The sequence below is a fragment of the Nycticebus coucang genome, chromosome 6 (assembly GCF_027406575.1).
Source record: "Nycticebus coucang isolate mNycCou1 chromosome 6, mNycCou1.pri, whole genome shotgun sequence".
NCBI classification, from domain to species: Eukaryota; Metazoa; Chordata; class Mammalia; order Primates; family Lorisidae; genus Nycticebus; species Nycticebus coucang.
In genome coordinates, this window is record NC_069785.1 from 135,386,740 (window position 1) to 135,404,020 (window position 17,281).

Sequence of the window (17,281 nt, forward strand, 5' to 3'; positions counted from 1 at the left end):
AATGGAATTCTTGTGTTTATTGGGTGATACAACTGGGCAAGATTCTGCAGAAAACCTAGTCTGGAACTTTTCGATTTGACATAATTTTTTAAAAAGAAAATAGAAAGTAAAAAATTTTAGAGGAAAGAAGAAGTAAGGAAATTTATTTTTTCTAGTTATATTTTTTCCGTCCCCTCCGCTCCTAATAAAAGGAGAAGAACAATTTCTGGGCCTCAGAATTTATCTGAACTGTTTCTTTAAAAAAAATTTTATACCTTTAGGACTGAAGGTAAGAGTTAAGGGAAAAAAAGTTTATTGTTCTCTTACTTAGTATTTTCCTACTTCTGCTCCCAAAGCGTTCATCAAACTATCTCTTCTTATAGTATTTAAAGGGCAGTAACCCTTATCATGGCTTATTTCTTCATAAAAGGTGAGGGAGTCATTGTTTTCATTTCTCTCATAGGAATTTGGTTTTTTGAGACTAACTTAAACCCAGTAGAGAAAATACTTAAGAATATTTTCTCTGCAAAACCCAGTAGAGAAAATACTTAAAAATATTTTCTCTGCAGTCCACTTGAGCCAGGATTCTTAGTTCTTTTTAAGGCAATTTTGTTGTTCTTTCAGTAAACTTATTAAAAGGTTGTCTTGGTGGGTACTTACTTGGTTCATTAGTAATTGTGATGACTGTAGATTTTTTTTAATGGGACAACTTTATTGAGATATACCATACAATTCAGCCTTTTAAATTGTATAGTTCACTGTTTTTTAAATATCTTCACACAAGTGTACAGCCACCTCAGAGCACCTTCATAACGGCATGAAGAAGTCCCTTAGCCATTAGCAGATGTTGCTTCGTTCCTCCCAGCCCTAAGCAACCAATAATCTTTCTGTCTCTATAGATTTCACTATTCTAGACATTTGTAAAAATGGAAACTTAATATGTGATCTTTTCAAGGCTCATCCATACTGTAGCATGTCTCTGTATTTCCTTCCTTTTTCTAAAAAATGGCTAAATTATACTTCATTTTTTTTGTGTGTGTACATATATTATCATATTTGTTTATTCATTTGGGGTTTTTCCATTTCTGGCACTAGTGTTACAGGTTTTTGTGTAGATTTATGTGTCTGGGAGTACCGTTGCTGAGTCATGTGCTAGCTCTTTCTTTTGAGGAACCACCAGCTCCACCATTGGCGCAACTGCACCTTTTCATGATTCTGCCAACCTGTTCCAGTCACTCCATATCCTTGCCAACACTTTCTGTTTGGAAGTCTTTGATTATTGTCATCTGAGGTGTAAAGTGATAACACCTTCTTGTTTTGATTTGCATCTCCTCAGTGGGTGTAAAGTCCAGGGTCTTTGTATGTGATGATTGGCCATTTGTTTCTCTTCTTGGGAGGAATGTCTATTCATATCCTTTGACTGCTTTTAATAGGGCTGTTTGTCTTTTTCGTACTGAGTTGTAAATGTTCCTTATATATCTTAGATACAAGTCCTTTATCACATGATAATGATTTACAAATATTTTCACCCATTTTGTGGGTTGTCTTTTGTTCTCTTGATGTTATCCATTGAAGCATAAAAGTTTTTAATTTTGACAAAGTCCCATTTATTTTTTCTTTTGTTGCTTAACGCACTGGGTGCCTTTTTAAAGAAGACTTTGGCTAACTCAAGGTTATGAAGATTTATTCCTGTATTTTCTTCTGTGAAGATTATAGTTTTAGATCTTACATGTTAGTCTGTGATCCATTTATAAGTTAAGTTTTATGGGTGATCTGGGGCAGAGGTTCAATTTCATGTGATTATCCAATTGTTGCAGTACTTCCTGTTGAAAAGATTATTCTTTCCCTATTTCATTGTTTTGGCACCCTAGTATAAAATTGATTGTAGATACTGGGTTGTCGATTCTTTTTCATTGATCTGTATGTCTTGTGTGAGTACCACCCTCTCTTGATTACTATTGCTGTGTAGTAAGTTTTACAATGGGGAAATGTAAGTCCTATTGTATTCTTTTTAAAAAAAATTTTTTTATTAAGTCAAATATACATAGATCATGAATACATTCATGCATATATGGGGTACACTGTGCTGATTTTTCTTTTATATACAAACTGACGTGGTTAGATCAAACCAATAAAATTTGTTCTTTTTCTTAAGGATTGATTTGGCTTTTATGGACTTGCAATTCCATGTGAATTTTAAAGTCAGCTTTTCAGTTTCTACAGTGTCATCTGGCATTCTGATGAGGGATTGCATTGAATCCAGAGATCTTAACCTTATTAAGTCTTCCAGTCTTTGAACATGTGATGTTTTTCCATTTATTTATTCTTTAACTTCTTTCAGTGTTTTTGTAGTTTTCAGAATGTAAGTTTTATGTAACTTTTGTTAAATTTATTTTATAACTATTTGAATCTTTTTTATGGTGTTGGAAATGGAATTTCCTTTCCTTTCCTTTCCTTTCCTTCCCCTTCCCCTTCCCCTTCCCTTCTTTCCTTTCTTACACAGTCTCAAGCTGTCACCCTGGGTAGAGTGCTGTGGCGTCACAGCTCACAGCAACCTCAAACTCCTGGGCTTAAGCGATCCTCTTGCCTCAGCCTCCCAGGTAGCTGGGACTATAGGCGCCCGCCACAACGCCCGGCTATTTTTTGGTTATAGTTGTCATTGTTTGGTGGGCCCGGGCTGGATTTGAACCCACCAGCTCCTGCGTATGTGGCTAATGCCCTAGCCGCTTGAGCTACAGATGCTGAGCCAGAAATGGAATTTTCTTAATTTCATTTTCTTACTCTTCATTGCAGGTGCACAGAAATATATTTTTCGTATATTAATCTTGTATCTTGAAATCTTACTGAACTTCATAATTGTAATCGTTTTTTAGTGAATTCTTTAGGATTTTCTATATATGAGATCATGCTGCCTATGAATAGAGTTTTTAAATTTTTTCTTCTCCAATTTATTATTTTGTCTTGCCCAGTTGCCCTGGTGAAAACCTCAAATACAGTGTTGAATACGAGTCTCAAGTGAAAGCATCCATGTCTTGTTTCTAATCTTAGAAGACAGAATCCTGTCTTTGCCACTGACTGAGATGTGAGCAGGGAGGTTTCATAGAAGCCTGTTAGCAGGTGGGGAAAGTTCCCTCCCTTTATTTCTAGCTTGTTGAGTAGTATCATAAAAAGGGTGCTAGATTTTTTTTACAAAGGATTTTATTCATCTATTGAGCTGATCATAGGTTTTTATGGTCCCTATTTTGAAGTCACTAAAATTCGACATCACAAATTTATTGTGATTTCTTATACAGTATTTTTACTCATCCTTCTGTGGTATTATAAGCTTAACTTTTTTTAGTTATTAAATACCATCTTTGGTAATTTTGACCCAGAGATGAACTCTTAGCTTAATATTAGTCTTAACATAAACTATTGAAATACTTTCTCATCTTTTGAATGGCAAAGTGACACTTTTAACAGTGATAATCTCCAGAAGCATTTAGCACTGGGAAGTTATTCAGTGACTGATAATTCTGGAAAATAGGTTTGTATGCCTAGACCTGCATGGCATTACTAATTCTAAATTAGTAACAACTTACAAAAAACAAGGACACCTTCAAAGGGTAATAGTTTAGCTTTTGTGAGCAACATTGCAGAGGTTGCCTAAGAAAATCTACATTCTTAATACATTTTGAAAAGGATGATGTGAATTCTGTCTGCCTTGGGCTTGTTTCACACTGTAGAACTGTCTTTGCCTACAGTACAAACAACTCAAATGTTCTATTTATTTTTAACATTGCCATCTGTCACTGTAGATGGCAAATCTGAAAGATACAGCTATAGTTTGAGACTGAAAATTTAAAGCTCCTCTATACTGTTACACAACAAGGGTAATAGGATTTTTTCTTTTGAAGCTGCACTTAATGTTCTTAATATATTTAATTATTTGTGGATACAAATATAAAATTAATCAGTATCCACATCCCGACCAAGATAGCAAGCATCTTTTTCTTTAAGAAAAAGAACGTAAGAGTTTGAAAAAGAGAGAGAGAAGAGGAAAGGAAAAAGGAAGAGAGGTAGAAACTTGTCCAGTAAGAAATTAGTGTTTTGTTCACTCACCATATAGGACGGTTTGATGGGAGCAAGATGAGGTTGATGGGGAGGAAAGCGGGAGGGCAAGCACACGGTTTTCTTGTGTTTGTCTTGGCTTGGCGTTCACTGAGGAGCTATGCATTGATAGACTTCTTAAAGTTTTTGATGTTGTCGGCTGGTACCTCTTCAGCTATTCTTCTTGTCCAATTCTCTCTCTCCTTTCCTTTACACATCAGTTATATTCTTTGATATTATCTGGCAGATCTGGAACTATGTTCTGTTTTTCTTTTTTAATTTTGCTTTCTTTCTCTTTACAATTTGGATACTCTGTATTGACCTATCTTCAAGTTCAGCAATTCTTCCCTCTGTTGTGTATAATCTTTTGTTAATTACACTTAAAACAATTCTTTAATTCCCATGTTGATTCACTTTTAGAATCAACGCTTGGTCTTATTTTATAATTTCTATGCTGGATATTCCTCATCTTTTCATATTATTTACCTTTTGCACCAGAAAGAAAGGAAAAGGGGGAGTGGAAAAGGGAGAAATAGAAGAGAGGGGAAAAGAAAAAGGAAGAGTGGCAGAGAGGGAGGAAGAGAAGAAAAGCAAAACTTGCTCTGAAGCATGAACCTCTGCAAATAAAAGACAAAAGGTTTGGACAAACCTGAGAACAGTTCAAAATGGACAGAAATGAAGCTTGATAAAACAGTAAGCAATACTGAGCTAAGCTGAAGGCGAGAAGAAGGAAGTCCAAAGGGTACCTCCAGCGTGGGAGATGTTATCCCTAGAGTATTTGCTGATGGAATAGAGAAAGTTTTGGGTCTAGGGGGAGCACCGGAGAGCCTAATGGGGCAGAACTGCTGGGAAATGCCCCAACCCTTCATTGTTGTGGATTGATGTGAAAATTGATGACTGACTGTAAAATTTGTGTGGAAATGCAGGGCCAAAAAGATTCAAGACAAATTTGAAGAACAAAAAAATAGCAAAATTACTGTAATAGATAAATCAGGATTTATTGTAAAACTTCATTAGTAAGGCCCTGGTGAAGAAGGAAGGATAAAAAGATGAGTGGAACAGAAGAGAGTCCAGACAAGCCTGTGTGTATGTGTGATAGAAATGCTTGATGACGGCAGAGGTGGAATTGCAAGGCAGTATCAAAGGACAGTCATTGCAGTAAAGGGTGCTGGATCCGCTGGACATCTGAATATAAATAAAAGAGAAACGTGGTCCTTATTTAACCACCCATCCAATGAAGTTGTAATTCTAGAGGAGTTACAGATCTCCATGATGTATGTGAAGAGGGGAACAACTTACAGCAGATGATGCAGTAGCCTATCTCCATGACCTTGGGCTATACAGAGTATTAATAATAACTGAAAGGTTTAATGATTGAACTTAATTAAAATTTAGGACTTCATCATAATATACTATTAAGATATTGAAAGGGTGAGTCACAAAGTAAGGAAGATACTTGCAGAGTACATATCTGACAAAGGTCGCGTAACTAGAGTATGTAAAGAATCAATGAGAAAAAGACAGATAAAGTGATTTTTTTTTAAATTAGTGGAAACTGAGATACTTAACAACAAATATCTAACATGCTCAATAAGCATGTTCAACATCATTAGTCTTAAGGGAGATGCAAACTAACGCCTATTGGCTCCCCAGTACACACCAACTAGAATGATTAAAATTTAAGAGTAGCCATATCAAAAGTTGGCAAGGAAAATCCCAAGATTAATGGGAAGCTTTACACACAGCTGGTGGGAGTATGATTTGGGACCATCCTTGTCTTCCATTCTCTGCTAAAGTTGACATACCTAGACCCTGTAACCCAGCAGTTACAGATACACAGAGAAATTCATGTGCGTGGACTGAGAGTTGTGCACAGTCATGTTCATATCAGCTTTATTTCTATTTGATTTTGAAAGACCAACAAAAATGAATGAGTTACAGCTACATGTAATGATGTGGATGACTCTCACAAAAAGAAATGTTGAGGGGAAAAGCCTGATACACATATTTATACCATATAATTCAGTGTATCCATACACAAAGTTCAGAATCCTGGGAGTCCAAGACTGTTCTGTGGTGTTAGAAGTTAGTATAGCAGTTATCTTTGGAGGGGATAGTGGAGGGAGTAAGTGGGATGGGTGGGAGGGTGGGTTCTGGAGTAGGGGTGATGTTGTATTATTACAGGGGGTGATTATATGCAAATGTAGTGATGCTGAGCATCATTATTGACCATTTATGTATTTTCTTTGGACAAATGTCTAAATTCTTTGGTATTTTTGAATCAGTCACTTTGTATTTTTTATGTTCTTTCCTGTTCCAACCGCGGGACAGCAACTGGGGACGCAGGAACCACCTAAAGGAGAAAAACAAACAAGGGGCGCGAGAAAGGGAGACAAGACAGTTTTCTGATCAAGTCTCAAACTTTACTGGAAAAACTTGTGCCTTATAAGCATTACGGGGAAGGTGGGTGTGTCTTGTTGGGAGGTTCAGAGGAGTTGTTAACTGGGGATTGGCTAGGGTAAGTAAGATGGGGCATAAGGTGATTGGTTGGCTAGTTGCCGGGTAAAGTTACCAGGAAAAGGTAAAACTATTTTTTACTTGAAGAGGAAGTAAGGCCGAGCTGTACCTTATATGGCTTCCGACATCTCCTCCCTTTTTGTTTTAAGGAGGTGGGCATTAACCGAGAGAGGGAGTAGTGACCTGGCTCCTCTCGTGGATTTCCCAGATCCACATTTGTTACTTGCGGTATCTTTTGGAGAGGAGAGGTAAGCGAAATTTTTGATACCAACCTCTATGAAAGCCAGGTTTGCTCTCAGAGAAAAATTAGAGGGGGTCTGATCCTTCATTTGACTTCTCCTTGGGATCGGGAGGTTGAAGGATTGTGGGACCTTCTCTTGCAATGCCTTGCTGTGCACTCAACTTGGTGCCCATACCCTTTTTTCCTTTTATTAGGAATGGGTAAGTGTACCTCTGATCTATACACTGCCCTCATTATGAGGGGAAGCCATGAGATAAGGAATGGTCAGCTTCCTGGTCAGATAAAGCCAGGCGATGGTAGTGAATTTGAATTGGTTTTGCTAGGGCAGAGTCTATTTGTTGTTTAATGAAAGTGGTGACCTTTTTGAATAGCCAGGGGCCGAAGGAAAGGACTAATAGAAAATCTAATAGGGGGCCTTGGAGTGGGAGGAGATAAGGAAGAAGTCCATTGAGTCCTGACCAAAGGGGGTTATCACGAAGTTCCTTTCTTCTTGCAGGTTTTTTATCTTGTCTCGAACAATGCCTGACTTGTTGGCGTAGAAACAGCATTTTTCTTGTAAAGCCAAACAGATACCTCCCTGCTCTGCCATGAGGAGATCTAAGCCTCTACGGTTTTGTAGGACTACTTCTGCTAGGGAGTTTATTTGATCTTGAAGATCGTGAATTGTTTCAGAAAGAGCTGAGACATCCTCTATTAGTTGATGAGACGGTTTGTGGTAGGAATGTATAGATATTCCTGTTCCGGTAACTCCTGTGGCTACTGCTGTAGTGATGCCTAGTCCTGCTATTAGTGGGATAAGTTGAATAGCTCTTTTAGAGCGTGGATGTCCAGCTATATAATCAAGACTGGGGAGAGGAACAGGTTGATCTCCTAGTATAATAGAAATATTAGGGAGTAGTTGGGCGGTTACGCAATAGCCTGTCCAGTTACCTGGTAGGGCCGTGTAGGCCAAATTTCCTCCACATACAAAAACATGTCCTGGAGGGGGGCACCGGTGTGAGGTGTTGTTAGAAATGGAGGAGCAGTTTGTGAAGGTGATGCTTCCTAAGTTTACATCATAATTATTGTTCTGGGGAGGTTTGTATATACAAGGGGTTTGTGTAAATTCTATAGGTTGGACTCTAAAAGGTAGACTGTCACTACAGTTTAGATGTGAGTTGTTTAGATGTGAAGTGGAGGTGTTTGTTAGTAGGGCTAGGGGCATAGGTGTGCCAAGAGTTAGACATAGCCAGCAGTTTTCTGCGAGGGTTGGGTTGGAATTATTTAAAGTTTTGAAAGTGGCTTCTAAAATATCAGAGGTTTGGACGTCGAGATCTATGTCTCGAGATTTAGGTAAAGCTAAGGGGTGGTATTGTAGGGGAGTATATTTTTCTCTAATTATTTTTTCAATTTGTTTTTGGACCGCATCTTCTCTTACCCTATCTGATGGCCCACCGCCATCAGATGTGTGAATTGGTGGTTTTAGTGGCCAGCAAACATTTTTGCCAACAGTGCCTAAGCAGGAGGCTTGGGCATATTTGGAGTGTCCCAGGTTATGAGTAGAATCAAGCTCACCTCCAAAGGAGCCGGAATAAGTTCTTTGTAAAATGGCTGTTAGATATGTGTTGCCGTTTGTGTGGGTGCACTGCTGGACACTATTGTAGCACATAGAGTGCATTTGATCGGTTATTTCGCACTCTGTGAGACAAGGTCCTGGTTCGTTTTGAACTGGGAGTATTATTTTGGGTGCATTAACACATTGCCAGTTTTGCTTATGTCCTCCTCCTATCTGTGACGTGAAAGTTAAATAGGCGGTTTTGCCGCTGCAATCAACTTGGCTAGTATGGGAGGTGGGTATTATTGTAGTTGTTCCTCCCTTACAGTCACAAGGTGCCCCATATAGTTTTTGGAGTAGTTGTTCTGTGGTAATTGGGGGCCCCATGCCACCTAGGGTAGTGTTTAATAAGGTAAAGAATATTATGGTAGGGTAGAAAACCATGGCTTTGATTGATTTTGTTCTAGCAGGTAGGAGTTTATTGAGAAGTAGTGTCTTCAGGAAGGTCGTGTTCCAGGGCCGCATCTGTAGGGGAAGATAAAGTTTTCTTAGGGATTTTCCCTGGAACTGATAGTGTTACTGAGGGGTTGATGGGTTTGATTAATTGTTCTGGGAGCCAACGAGGTCCGTCTTCTTAGGTATCATATATATAGGCATGTCCTCGACCCCAAATGAGAACGGGATCGGGGTTTTAAAGTAAAGGGATCTTTCTACATGACTTTAGCATATTGGGTGTTTGTTTCTTGGTGCCAGAGTCTGTCAGCTGCAGACTTTCCGTGGTAATCTAATTGTAAGAAGTTTAGGACAAATAGAGCATGGTTAAGGAGGTTACGAGGGGAGCCTTTGGTGGGATAAAAGGAGGTAGTTTTAAGTTTGTTAATTGTGGTTTTTAAGGTTTGATGTGCTCTTTCAACGATCCCTTGGCTTTGTGGGTTATAAGGGATCCCGGTAATGTGTTTGATTTCTAATTGATGGCAGAATGATTGAAAGGCTTTGGAAATGTATCGAGGGCCGTTGTCAGTTTTGATTTTTTGAGGTTTATTTATGGTAGTAAGACATTGGAGAATATGGGCTATGACATTTTTTGTGGCTTCACCGCTTTGAAGAGTGGCGAAGATGAATCCACTGAAAGTGTCAGTAGTGACATGGACATATTTAAGGGTGCCAAATTCAGGGAGATGGGTAACATCCATTTGCCAATATCATTGGGGAGTATACCCCTGGGATTGACTCCTAAGTGAGGAACCGGTAATGAGGTTACACATCTGGGACAGGACTTGACAATTTGTCGAGCTTGTTCTCTGGAAATTTTGAATAGGAGTCGGAGGGTGTGAGCATTAAGATGGTGAGTAGCATGAGTTTGTTGGGCTTTGGTAATAGGGTCTGTAAAGATGGGGTATATAGGTCGGGTATTTTTGTCAGTGATGGCATTGCCCTGGGAAAGGGGCCCTGGTAGTTCTGTATGTGCTCTTAAGTGTCCGATGTAAAAAGGAGTTTGTCTGGTTCTTATTAATTTTTGTAGTTGATAGAATAGAGGTACTGCATTAGTGGTAGGTTTGATATAGGGAATAGTTTCTAACAAAGGTATGGAAAAGGCTAGATAAGAACTATCAGTGTAAAGATTAAAGGGAGAATTGGGTAATTTTGTAAAGACTTGAAGGATTGCAAAAAGTTCTACAAGTTGGGCAGATTTGAAAGGGGATTTAATGGAATGTTCTTTATCATTGATAGTAAAGGCAGCCGTGCCATTGGAGGAGCCTATCTGTAAATACTAAGAATGCTTGTTTAAGTGGTGTTTTTGAGGTGATTTTGGGGATAACAAAGGGATGTAATCGTGCAAATTGGAGTAATTTGTGGGGAGGGAAATGGTTATCTATTGTTCCTTGGAATGAAGTAAGGGAAATGGTCCAGTCGTCATCATGTTGAATAAGCCACTTTAATTGTTCCTTAGTATATGGAAGAATAAGTTGATTGGGATCTCTTCCGAAGTATTGTAAGCTTTTTTCTATCCCTTGTATGATTTTTGTGACTAATGAAGGGTAGGGGGTAAGTACCCGGGAGGGGAAGGAGGGTAGGTGAATCCAAAGAAGGGGATTGTCTTGCCATAAAACTCCGGTTGGTGTGTGAGGTGTAGGGCATATGATAAGAGAGAAAGGTTTATTGTAGGAAAGGAATGTAATTTGTTGTTGTTGAATGGCATTCTCAACGGAGCGAAGGGCTTTCTTTGCTTCAGGGGAGAGGGAGCACGGGGAGAGAGGATTAGAATCACCCTGTAGGGTGTTAAAAAGGGGCTTAAGTTCCTCGGTTGTAAGTTTTAGCTAGGGTCTTAACCAGTTAATATCGCCGAGGAATTTTTGGAAGTCATTAAGGGTTTGAAGGTGTGAAGTTTTTAGTTGGATTTTTTGAGTTGTAATTTTATTTGAGTTTAATTCGAATCCAAGATAATAATAGGAGTCTTTGAGTTGTATTTTATTGGGAGCTATTTGGAGTCCTAAGGTGTTGAGTTGATTTGTTAGTTCTTGGCTGCATTTGAGTACTTTTGAGGCCGAAGGTCCTGCTAGAAGAATATCATCCATATAGTGAATGATATACATAGAGGGCCATAGTGGCCGGAGGGGGTCTATGGCTTGGGCGACAAATTTTTGACATAGGGTGGGACTGTTTGCCATTCCCTGTGGGAGTACTTTCTATTGATAGCGGGGCATAGGCCCTTTGAAGTTGATAACGGGGAGGCTGAAGGCAAAACGCTCCCTGTCCTGAGGGTGTAAAGGAATGGTGAAGAAACAATCTTTAAGATCAATAATAATTTTGAAATAATTGGCTGGAATAGCAATTGGGGAGGGGAGGCCTGGTTGAAGGGCTCCCATGGTATACATGGTTTTATTAATTTCTCTGAGATCTTGGAGAAGTCTCCAGGATCCTGTTTTCTTTTTTATTGTAAATATGGGGCTGTTCCAGGGGGAAGTAGTAGGTTCTAAGTGGCCAGCTGCTAGTTGTTCCTGTACTAACTGAGTAGCCGCTGTAAGTTTTTCATTACTTAGAGGCCATTGATCTACCCACACTGGTGCGTCGGATTTCCATTTTATTTTGTCAGCATGGGGTACAGGAAAGTCAATGGCCATTATGGAAAATGTTCACTCCCTAAACCTGAACGGTTACTGTTTTGTACTAGGGAAAGGGGTTGTTTTATTTCTTGGCCGTTTTTACTTAATCCTTGCCCTGGTAAGAAGCCCTGCTTAAGCATTTGATGAGTGATGATTTCATTGGGACTGCACATAATGATTTTCATCTGGGATAAGATGTCTCGCCCCCAAAGATTGATGGGCAGCCCTGAAATAATGTAAGGTTGTACTTGTCTGGTATTACCTTCTTCGTCTTTCCATGTTAATATTTTGGAACTTTGTTTAGGGTTGGTGGATTGACCAATACCTTTAAGGTGAGTTATGGAGGCTTCACAGGGCCAACTAGAGGGCCAGTTTTGGGCAGCGATGACTGTAGCATCAGCCCCTGTATCTACTAGGCCTGTAAAGGCTTTGCCATCAAGATGTAAAGTTAACAATGGTCTTTCAGGGGTTATTTCTTGTGCCCAATAAGCATCAGCTGATCTGAGAGCAGCATTTAGTCTGGGGAAGGAGGAACTATTTTTATTGGAGGAATTTATGGGGAGTAATATAAGTTGGGTTATTTTTTTGTCTTTGGGGATGGACACAGGTCCTGATGGTGCTGAGGCTAAGAGTGTTATTTGTCCTGTATAATTATTATCAATAATTCCAGGAGTGATGTGGAGACCGGCCAGTGTAATACTTCCTCTGCCTAAGACAAGGCCAAAGGTCTCAGAAGGTAGGGGCCCATATGACTCTGTGGGTATGAGCTGTATTCCTTGGTTAGGAATTAATATTGTATCGGTGGCGGCACAGAGGTCCAATCCTGCGCTACCTGGGGTGGGGTGGAGGAGAGATTTGACATCTGAGTGGGGAGAATTTGTTGTTGGTTTTCCTGGGCTTGAGGGATGAACCTGGTGGCCCCTTGGTTCAGTCCCTGAGTTGGGGCCAGGGGATGGCCCCTCAGGGAGTTTCCCTGGTTGGGGTTTTCCCGCGAAGGGGTAAGTAGTTTACCTTCGATATCAGTTTTGGAGTAGCATTCATTAGCCCAGTGAAGGCCGCGCTTGCAACGTGGGCAACCAGTTTTGGGAGGTGCTCGGGGCTGGGAACATTTAGGCGGGGAATTAGTGGTAGCTGCTGATTGTTTTTCATTAGGGCAGTTACGGGCGAAGTGCCCTGGCTGTTTACAATTATAACAGGTTTTGTGTTGGTTATTTGAGGTGAGGTCTTTTAAGGCTGCCCCAATGGCTAGACCAAGCGTGTGAGAAGTGCCAATGCCTGAGCATAATTTTATGTAGTCGGACAGACTGCCACAACGATGGGGGTCTAAGGATTTCCTGGCATGTTAAATTTGCATTTTCATAAGCAAGATGTTTAATGAAGGTGCCCTCGACTTCTGCTTCCCCTAATAATCTTTCGGCAGCGTCAGTGAGGCGGCTGACAAAGTCACTATAGGGTTCATCAGGGCCTTGGCGAACTTTAGCCAAGGAGGTGGTGGCTGAGCCTTTAGGAGGGAGTCGTCGCCAAGCTTTGAGGCCTGCATTCTGAATTTGGGCTAGTAATCCAGGGGGAAATGTTGCTTGGATTTCATTAGTTTCATAGGGACTCCGGCCGAGTAGTTTATCTCGGGTCCAAGAGCATGTGGTTTTATTTTCACTATTGCGCTGGGCGGTTTCTCGACAATTTTCTACAAAGTCAGTTCGCCAAAGGACATAGTCACCTCCTGATAATGTAGCTCGTGCCAGAGAGAGCCAATCATTAGGTGTTAGCCATCGGTCACTAAGACTCTCAAGGATGGTAAGTGTATAAGGAGCAGTGGGGCCATAATTGGTAACTGCCGCTTTTAGGTCTTTTAAATGTTTAAGGTTTAGGCGGTGGTATTTTTGTCCTTTAACGAGATTTTTTTTTGGTCAGTGTCTAAATCCTCCGTGTCTGAATTATCAGGATCAGGTTTTGTGGAGTCGGGGGAGGTTTCATTTTCATTAGAAGGGTCTTCCTCAATCTCATTGTCTTCAGATTCTGCTACGGCAGGGTTAGAATTTTGGCTACGGGTGACTGGAAATGTAAGAACAGGGGGGTTGCCTTTGGCCCTTTTTGTTTTCCCTATTTTTTGTGGTGGTGAGGGAGATGGCTTATTGGCGGTGAGGTTGGGGTTTAGTTTAAAAAGTTCAGTTTCAAGGGCTTGAATTTCTTTAATAAGGTGAAGGTGCTCACGCTTGGTTTGTAATATTTCTTTGAGGGAGGAGACTTCTTGAGTGAGTGTTGTTTTTGCTAGTCGGATGGGGTCAAGTGGGAGATTATTGGGTATAGAGGGAGGTTTTGGAATAACTGAGGTGTTGAGGTTGTAAGAGTGTGGGTTATAGGGGGGGGTTATTGATGACAGGGGCTGTAAGGCCCCAGGGGTTATCATGGGGATGGACAGCCTGATTTTCTAGGGATTCTTCTTCCTCAGGGTTTAAATGATGTATTTGATTATTAGAAATGAGCGATGGGTAGAGTTTGGGAGATGAAGGTTTTTGAGGGAAAGGGTTGGTAACATTTGGAGTTTTAAGAGCGTTGTTGGGGCTGTTCGGAGTTTTAGGGGAAACGGGGGGGTTGTCAGGAATTTCTACCGTGACAGAGGGGCAGGTGGAAGGAGGGCGAGAAGCCTCTTTAAGGACTTCTTCTCCTACTTTGATGACATCTCGAATGTCAGGATCTAGTGAATGAACTTTTAACATGTCTTGAATTAAATTCCAGTAGGAAAAGGATGTAACTGGGACTTTGTCAGGACCAAAGGTGTGGTAAAAGTCCGGCAAGGCATCTCCTACTCGTTCCCAGTGTTTTTGGCTGATTCTTCCCTCTAAAGGGAACCAGGGGCAGGTTTCATGAATGAAATTAAAAAATTCTTTAAGGTCCTTTCTTTTAACCCTTACTCCTCGCACTCTGAGTGATTCCTTGAGTCCTTCAAGGAACATTTCATGTGTACTAAGCGAATTCCCCATTATGTTGGCTGGATGGCTCTCTCAGGATCTCGGTTCACGCAAGTCTCCAGTCTACTCGGAACTTAAGTTTCTCTGTGACCACTCTCTCTGTGCCTTACGATCTCTGCTCGCGTGTCATAGGTCGGCAGGTATAATCCGCCTGCTCGGACCCTCTCAGGCAGGACAGCTGCCTACCGCCCTCAGGCATAGCCTTTGGGAGGCAGCGTCCCTGGGGGTGCCCTTGAGGTGGACGACCGTATAAGACGTAGCAAGCTCAGAGTTTGTTAGAGAGTGTTAGGCAGAAAAACTAGTCCAAGTGTTTTGGAGTTCTCACTGCCGAAACGTCCTTCCCTGCTTTGGCGCTGTAAGCTTGGTAAGTGGATTAGATCTGGGAGAGCCAATAATAACAGCCAAGATGAAGGGGTGAAATGTTTGAAATCTTGTAAGTTATCGTTTGCCTACCTTATCTTCCGATCCGTCTCACAGCCGGTGAACCGAGGCGATCTGAATGGGGAGTGCACGCGGGTCCTCGCTGCAGCTCCGAAGGGTGCCTGGCTGGGGCTTCCGTAGGCAAGTGTTCTCCTCCAGGGGGTACCGATCGCCCCACGTTGGGCGCCAGGATGTCCCGACCCCGCGGGACAGCAACGGGGGACGCAGGAACCACCTAAAGGAGAAAAACAAACAAGGGGCGGGAGAAAGGGAGACAAGACAGTTTTCTAATCAAGTCTCAAACTTTTTTTTTTTTTTTTGTAGAGACAGAGTCTCACTGTACCGCCCTTGGTAGAGTGCCGTGGCATCACACAGCTCACAGCAACCTCCAACTCCTGGGCTTAAGCGATTCTCCTGCCTCAGCCTCCCGAGTAGCTGGGACTACAGGCGCCCGCCACAATGCCCGGCTATTTTTTGATTGCAGTTTTGGCCGGGGCTGGGTTTGAACCCGCCACCCTCGCATATGGGGCCAGCGCCCTACTTACTGAGGCACAGGCGCTGCCCAAGTCTCAAACTTTATTGAAAAAACTTGTGCCTTATAAGCATTACGGGGAAGGCGGGTGGGTCTTGTTGGGAGGTTCAGAGGAGTTGTTAACTGGGGATTGGCTAGGGTAAGTAAGATGGGGCATAAGGTGATTGGTTGGCTAGTTGCCGGGTAAAGTTACAGGGAAAAGGTGAAACTTTTTTACTTGAAGAGGAAGTAAGGCCGAGCTGTACCTTATATGGCTTCCGACACTTTCCGTTAAAATAAGTATTCTTTGTAGCAGTGCTTTGATGCTTGAATGTTAGCAGTCACATTTAAAAAAGATTTTTAGTGGCTTGGTGCCTGTAGCTCAGTGGCTAGGGTGCCAGCCACTTATAGCGGAGCTGGCGGGTTCGAATCCAGCCCGGGCCTGCCAAACAATGACAACTACAACCGAAAAATAGCTGGGCGTTGTGGCGGGCACCTGTAGTCCCAGCTACTTGGGAGGCTGAGGCAAGAGAATCGCGTAAGCCCAAGAGTTTGAGGTCGCTATGAGCTGTGATGCTTATGGCCCTCTTCCGAGGGTGACAGTGTGAGACTCTTGTCTCAAGAAAAACCAAAACCAAACAAACAAAAAAACCCAAAACAAATTAATAAAAAAAAAAAACTTTTAGTATTTCTGTACTGTAAAATACTTCACAATAAAAAGAAAGTAAAAGCCTATGTCCTAACATGGGGTTTTTCCCTCTGCTGTATTATAAAATGAAAGAGGCAATTCATGGAACACTGTGATCCCATTTTAAATTCATAGAAGAGGATCAAGAAGGACACATATGTAACCCAAAAGGAAAATGGGATTAAGAAGATAGAAAGAGACATATTATTTTTTGTTTGTTTATATATTATTTAAATCCTCAGAATGAAAAAATCAATTATAATCTCCCCTTAACTTCACCCCCTTCTAGAATGTAATCCCCAGGGGTCCTTGTTCATGCACCTGCCCCTTAAAATAGGCACTTCTGTGACAATAGATTGACTGTAGGTATTTGGTTTATGTATGCAGCACAATTAGGTTTTAATCCATATGCCCCTTTTTTCTGTCTAGGAGTATATCATTTGGCTTCTCTGTTTTTCAATTTCCTTATCTAAGAAATAAGGCAGGCGGTGCCTGTGGCTCAAAGGAGTAGGGCTCCAGTCCCATATGTCGCATATGTCCGAGGTGGTGGGTTCGAACCCAGCCCCGGCCAAAAACTACAAAAAAAAGAAAAAAGAAATAAGGCAAGATTCTTTTGAAAATTAAGGGTAAGGCAGTTAGGCAGACCTGGTGTGGTGCTCACACCTGTAATCCCAGCGCTCTGGGAGGCCAAGGCAGGTGGATCGCCTGAGCAAGAGTGAGACCCTATCTCTAAAAAATAGCCAGGCGTTGTTGCCGGTGCTGGTAGACGCAGCTACTTGGGAGGCTGAGACAAGAAGATGACTTGAGCCCAGGAGTTTGAGGTTGCTGTGAGCTATGATGCTACAGCACTCTACCCAGGGCAACGAAGTGAGACTCTTACCTCAAAAAAGAGTCCTAGGTACTTAATAAGTGTCAGCTGTTATTATTTATTGATATATGTTTATCTACTATGTTATTTAAATTCATGAGTGTCAGAAACTAAATCTATTTAGTTTATATAGACACTTAGAGTATTATTTATTGATATAAATCTATATGCTAGGGTATCATATGTACCACCAAAACAAATTAATTTTAGTAGTTCTCAGGACCACATGGGAGGAAGGAAGCCTTGTTGAACAGTCACTTAAATAGAGTTTTCATCATAAATTTTTGTCATCTTTTTGAGGGTAATGGAATTTTTTTGTTGTTAGCAGACATACATAGAAGTAGCTGAGGCTTTCATTTTG

At 41.2% G+C, this 17,281-nt stretch overlaps 1 protein-coding gene across 7 annotated transcripts in view; it reads left to right on the top strand.

Annotated features, from left to right (window-relative positions):
• The window catches only part of ARHGAP32 (Rho GTPase activating protein 32), a 263,606-nt gene that overhangs the window by 184,240 nt on the left and 62,085 nt on the right, over positions 1 to 17,281 (top strand). The gene's annotated exons all lie outside the window — the stretch shown is intronic.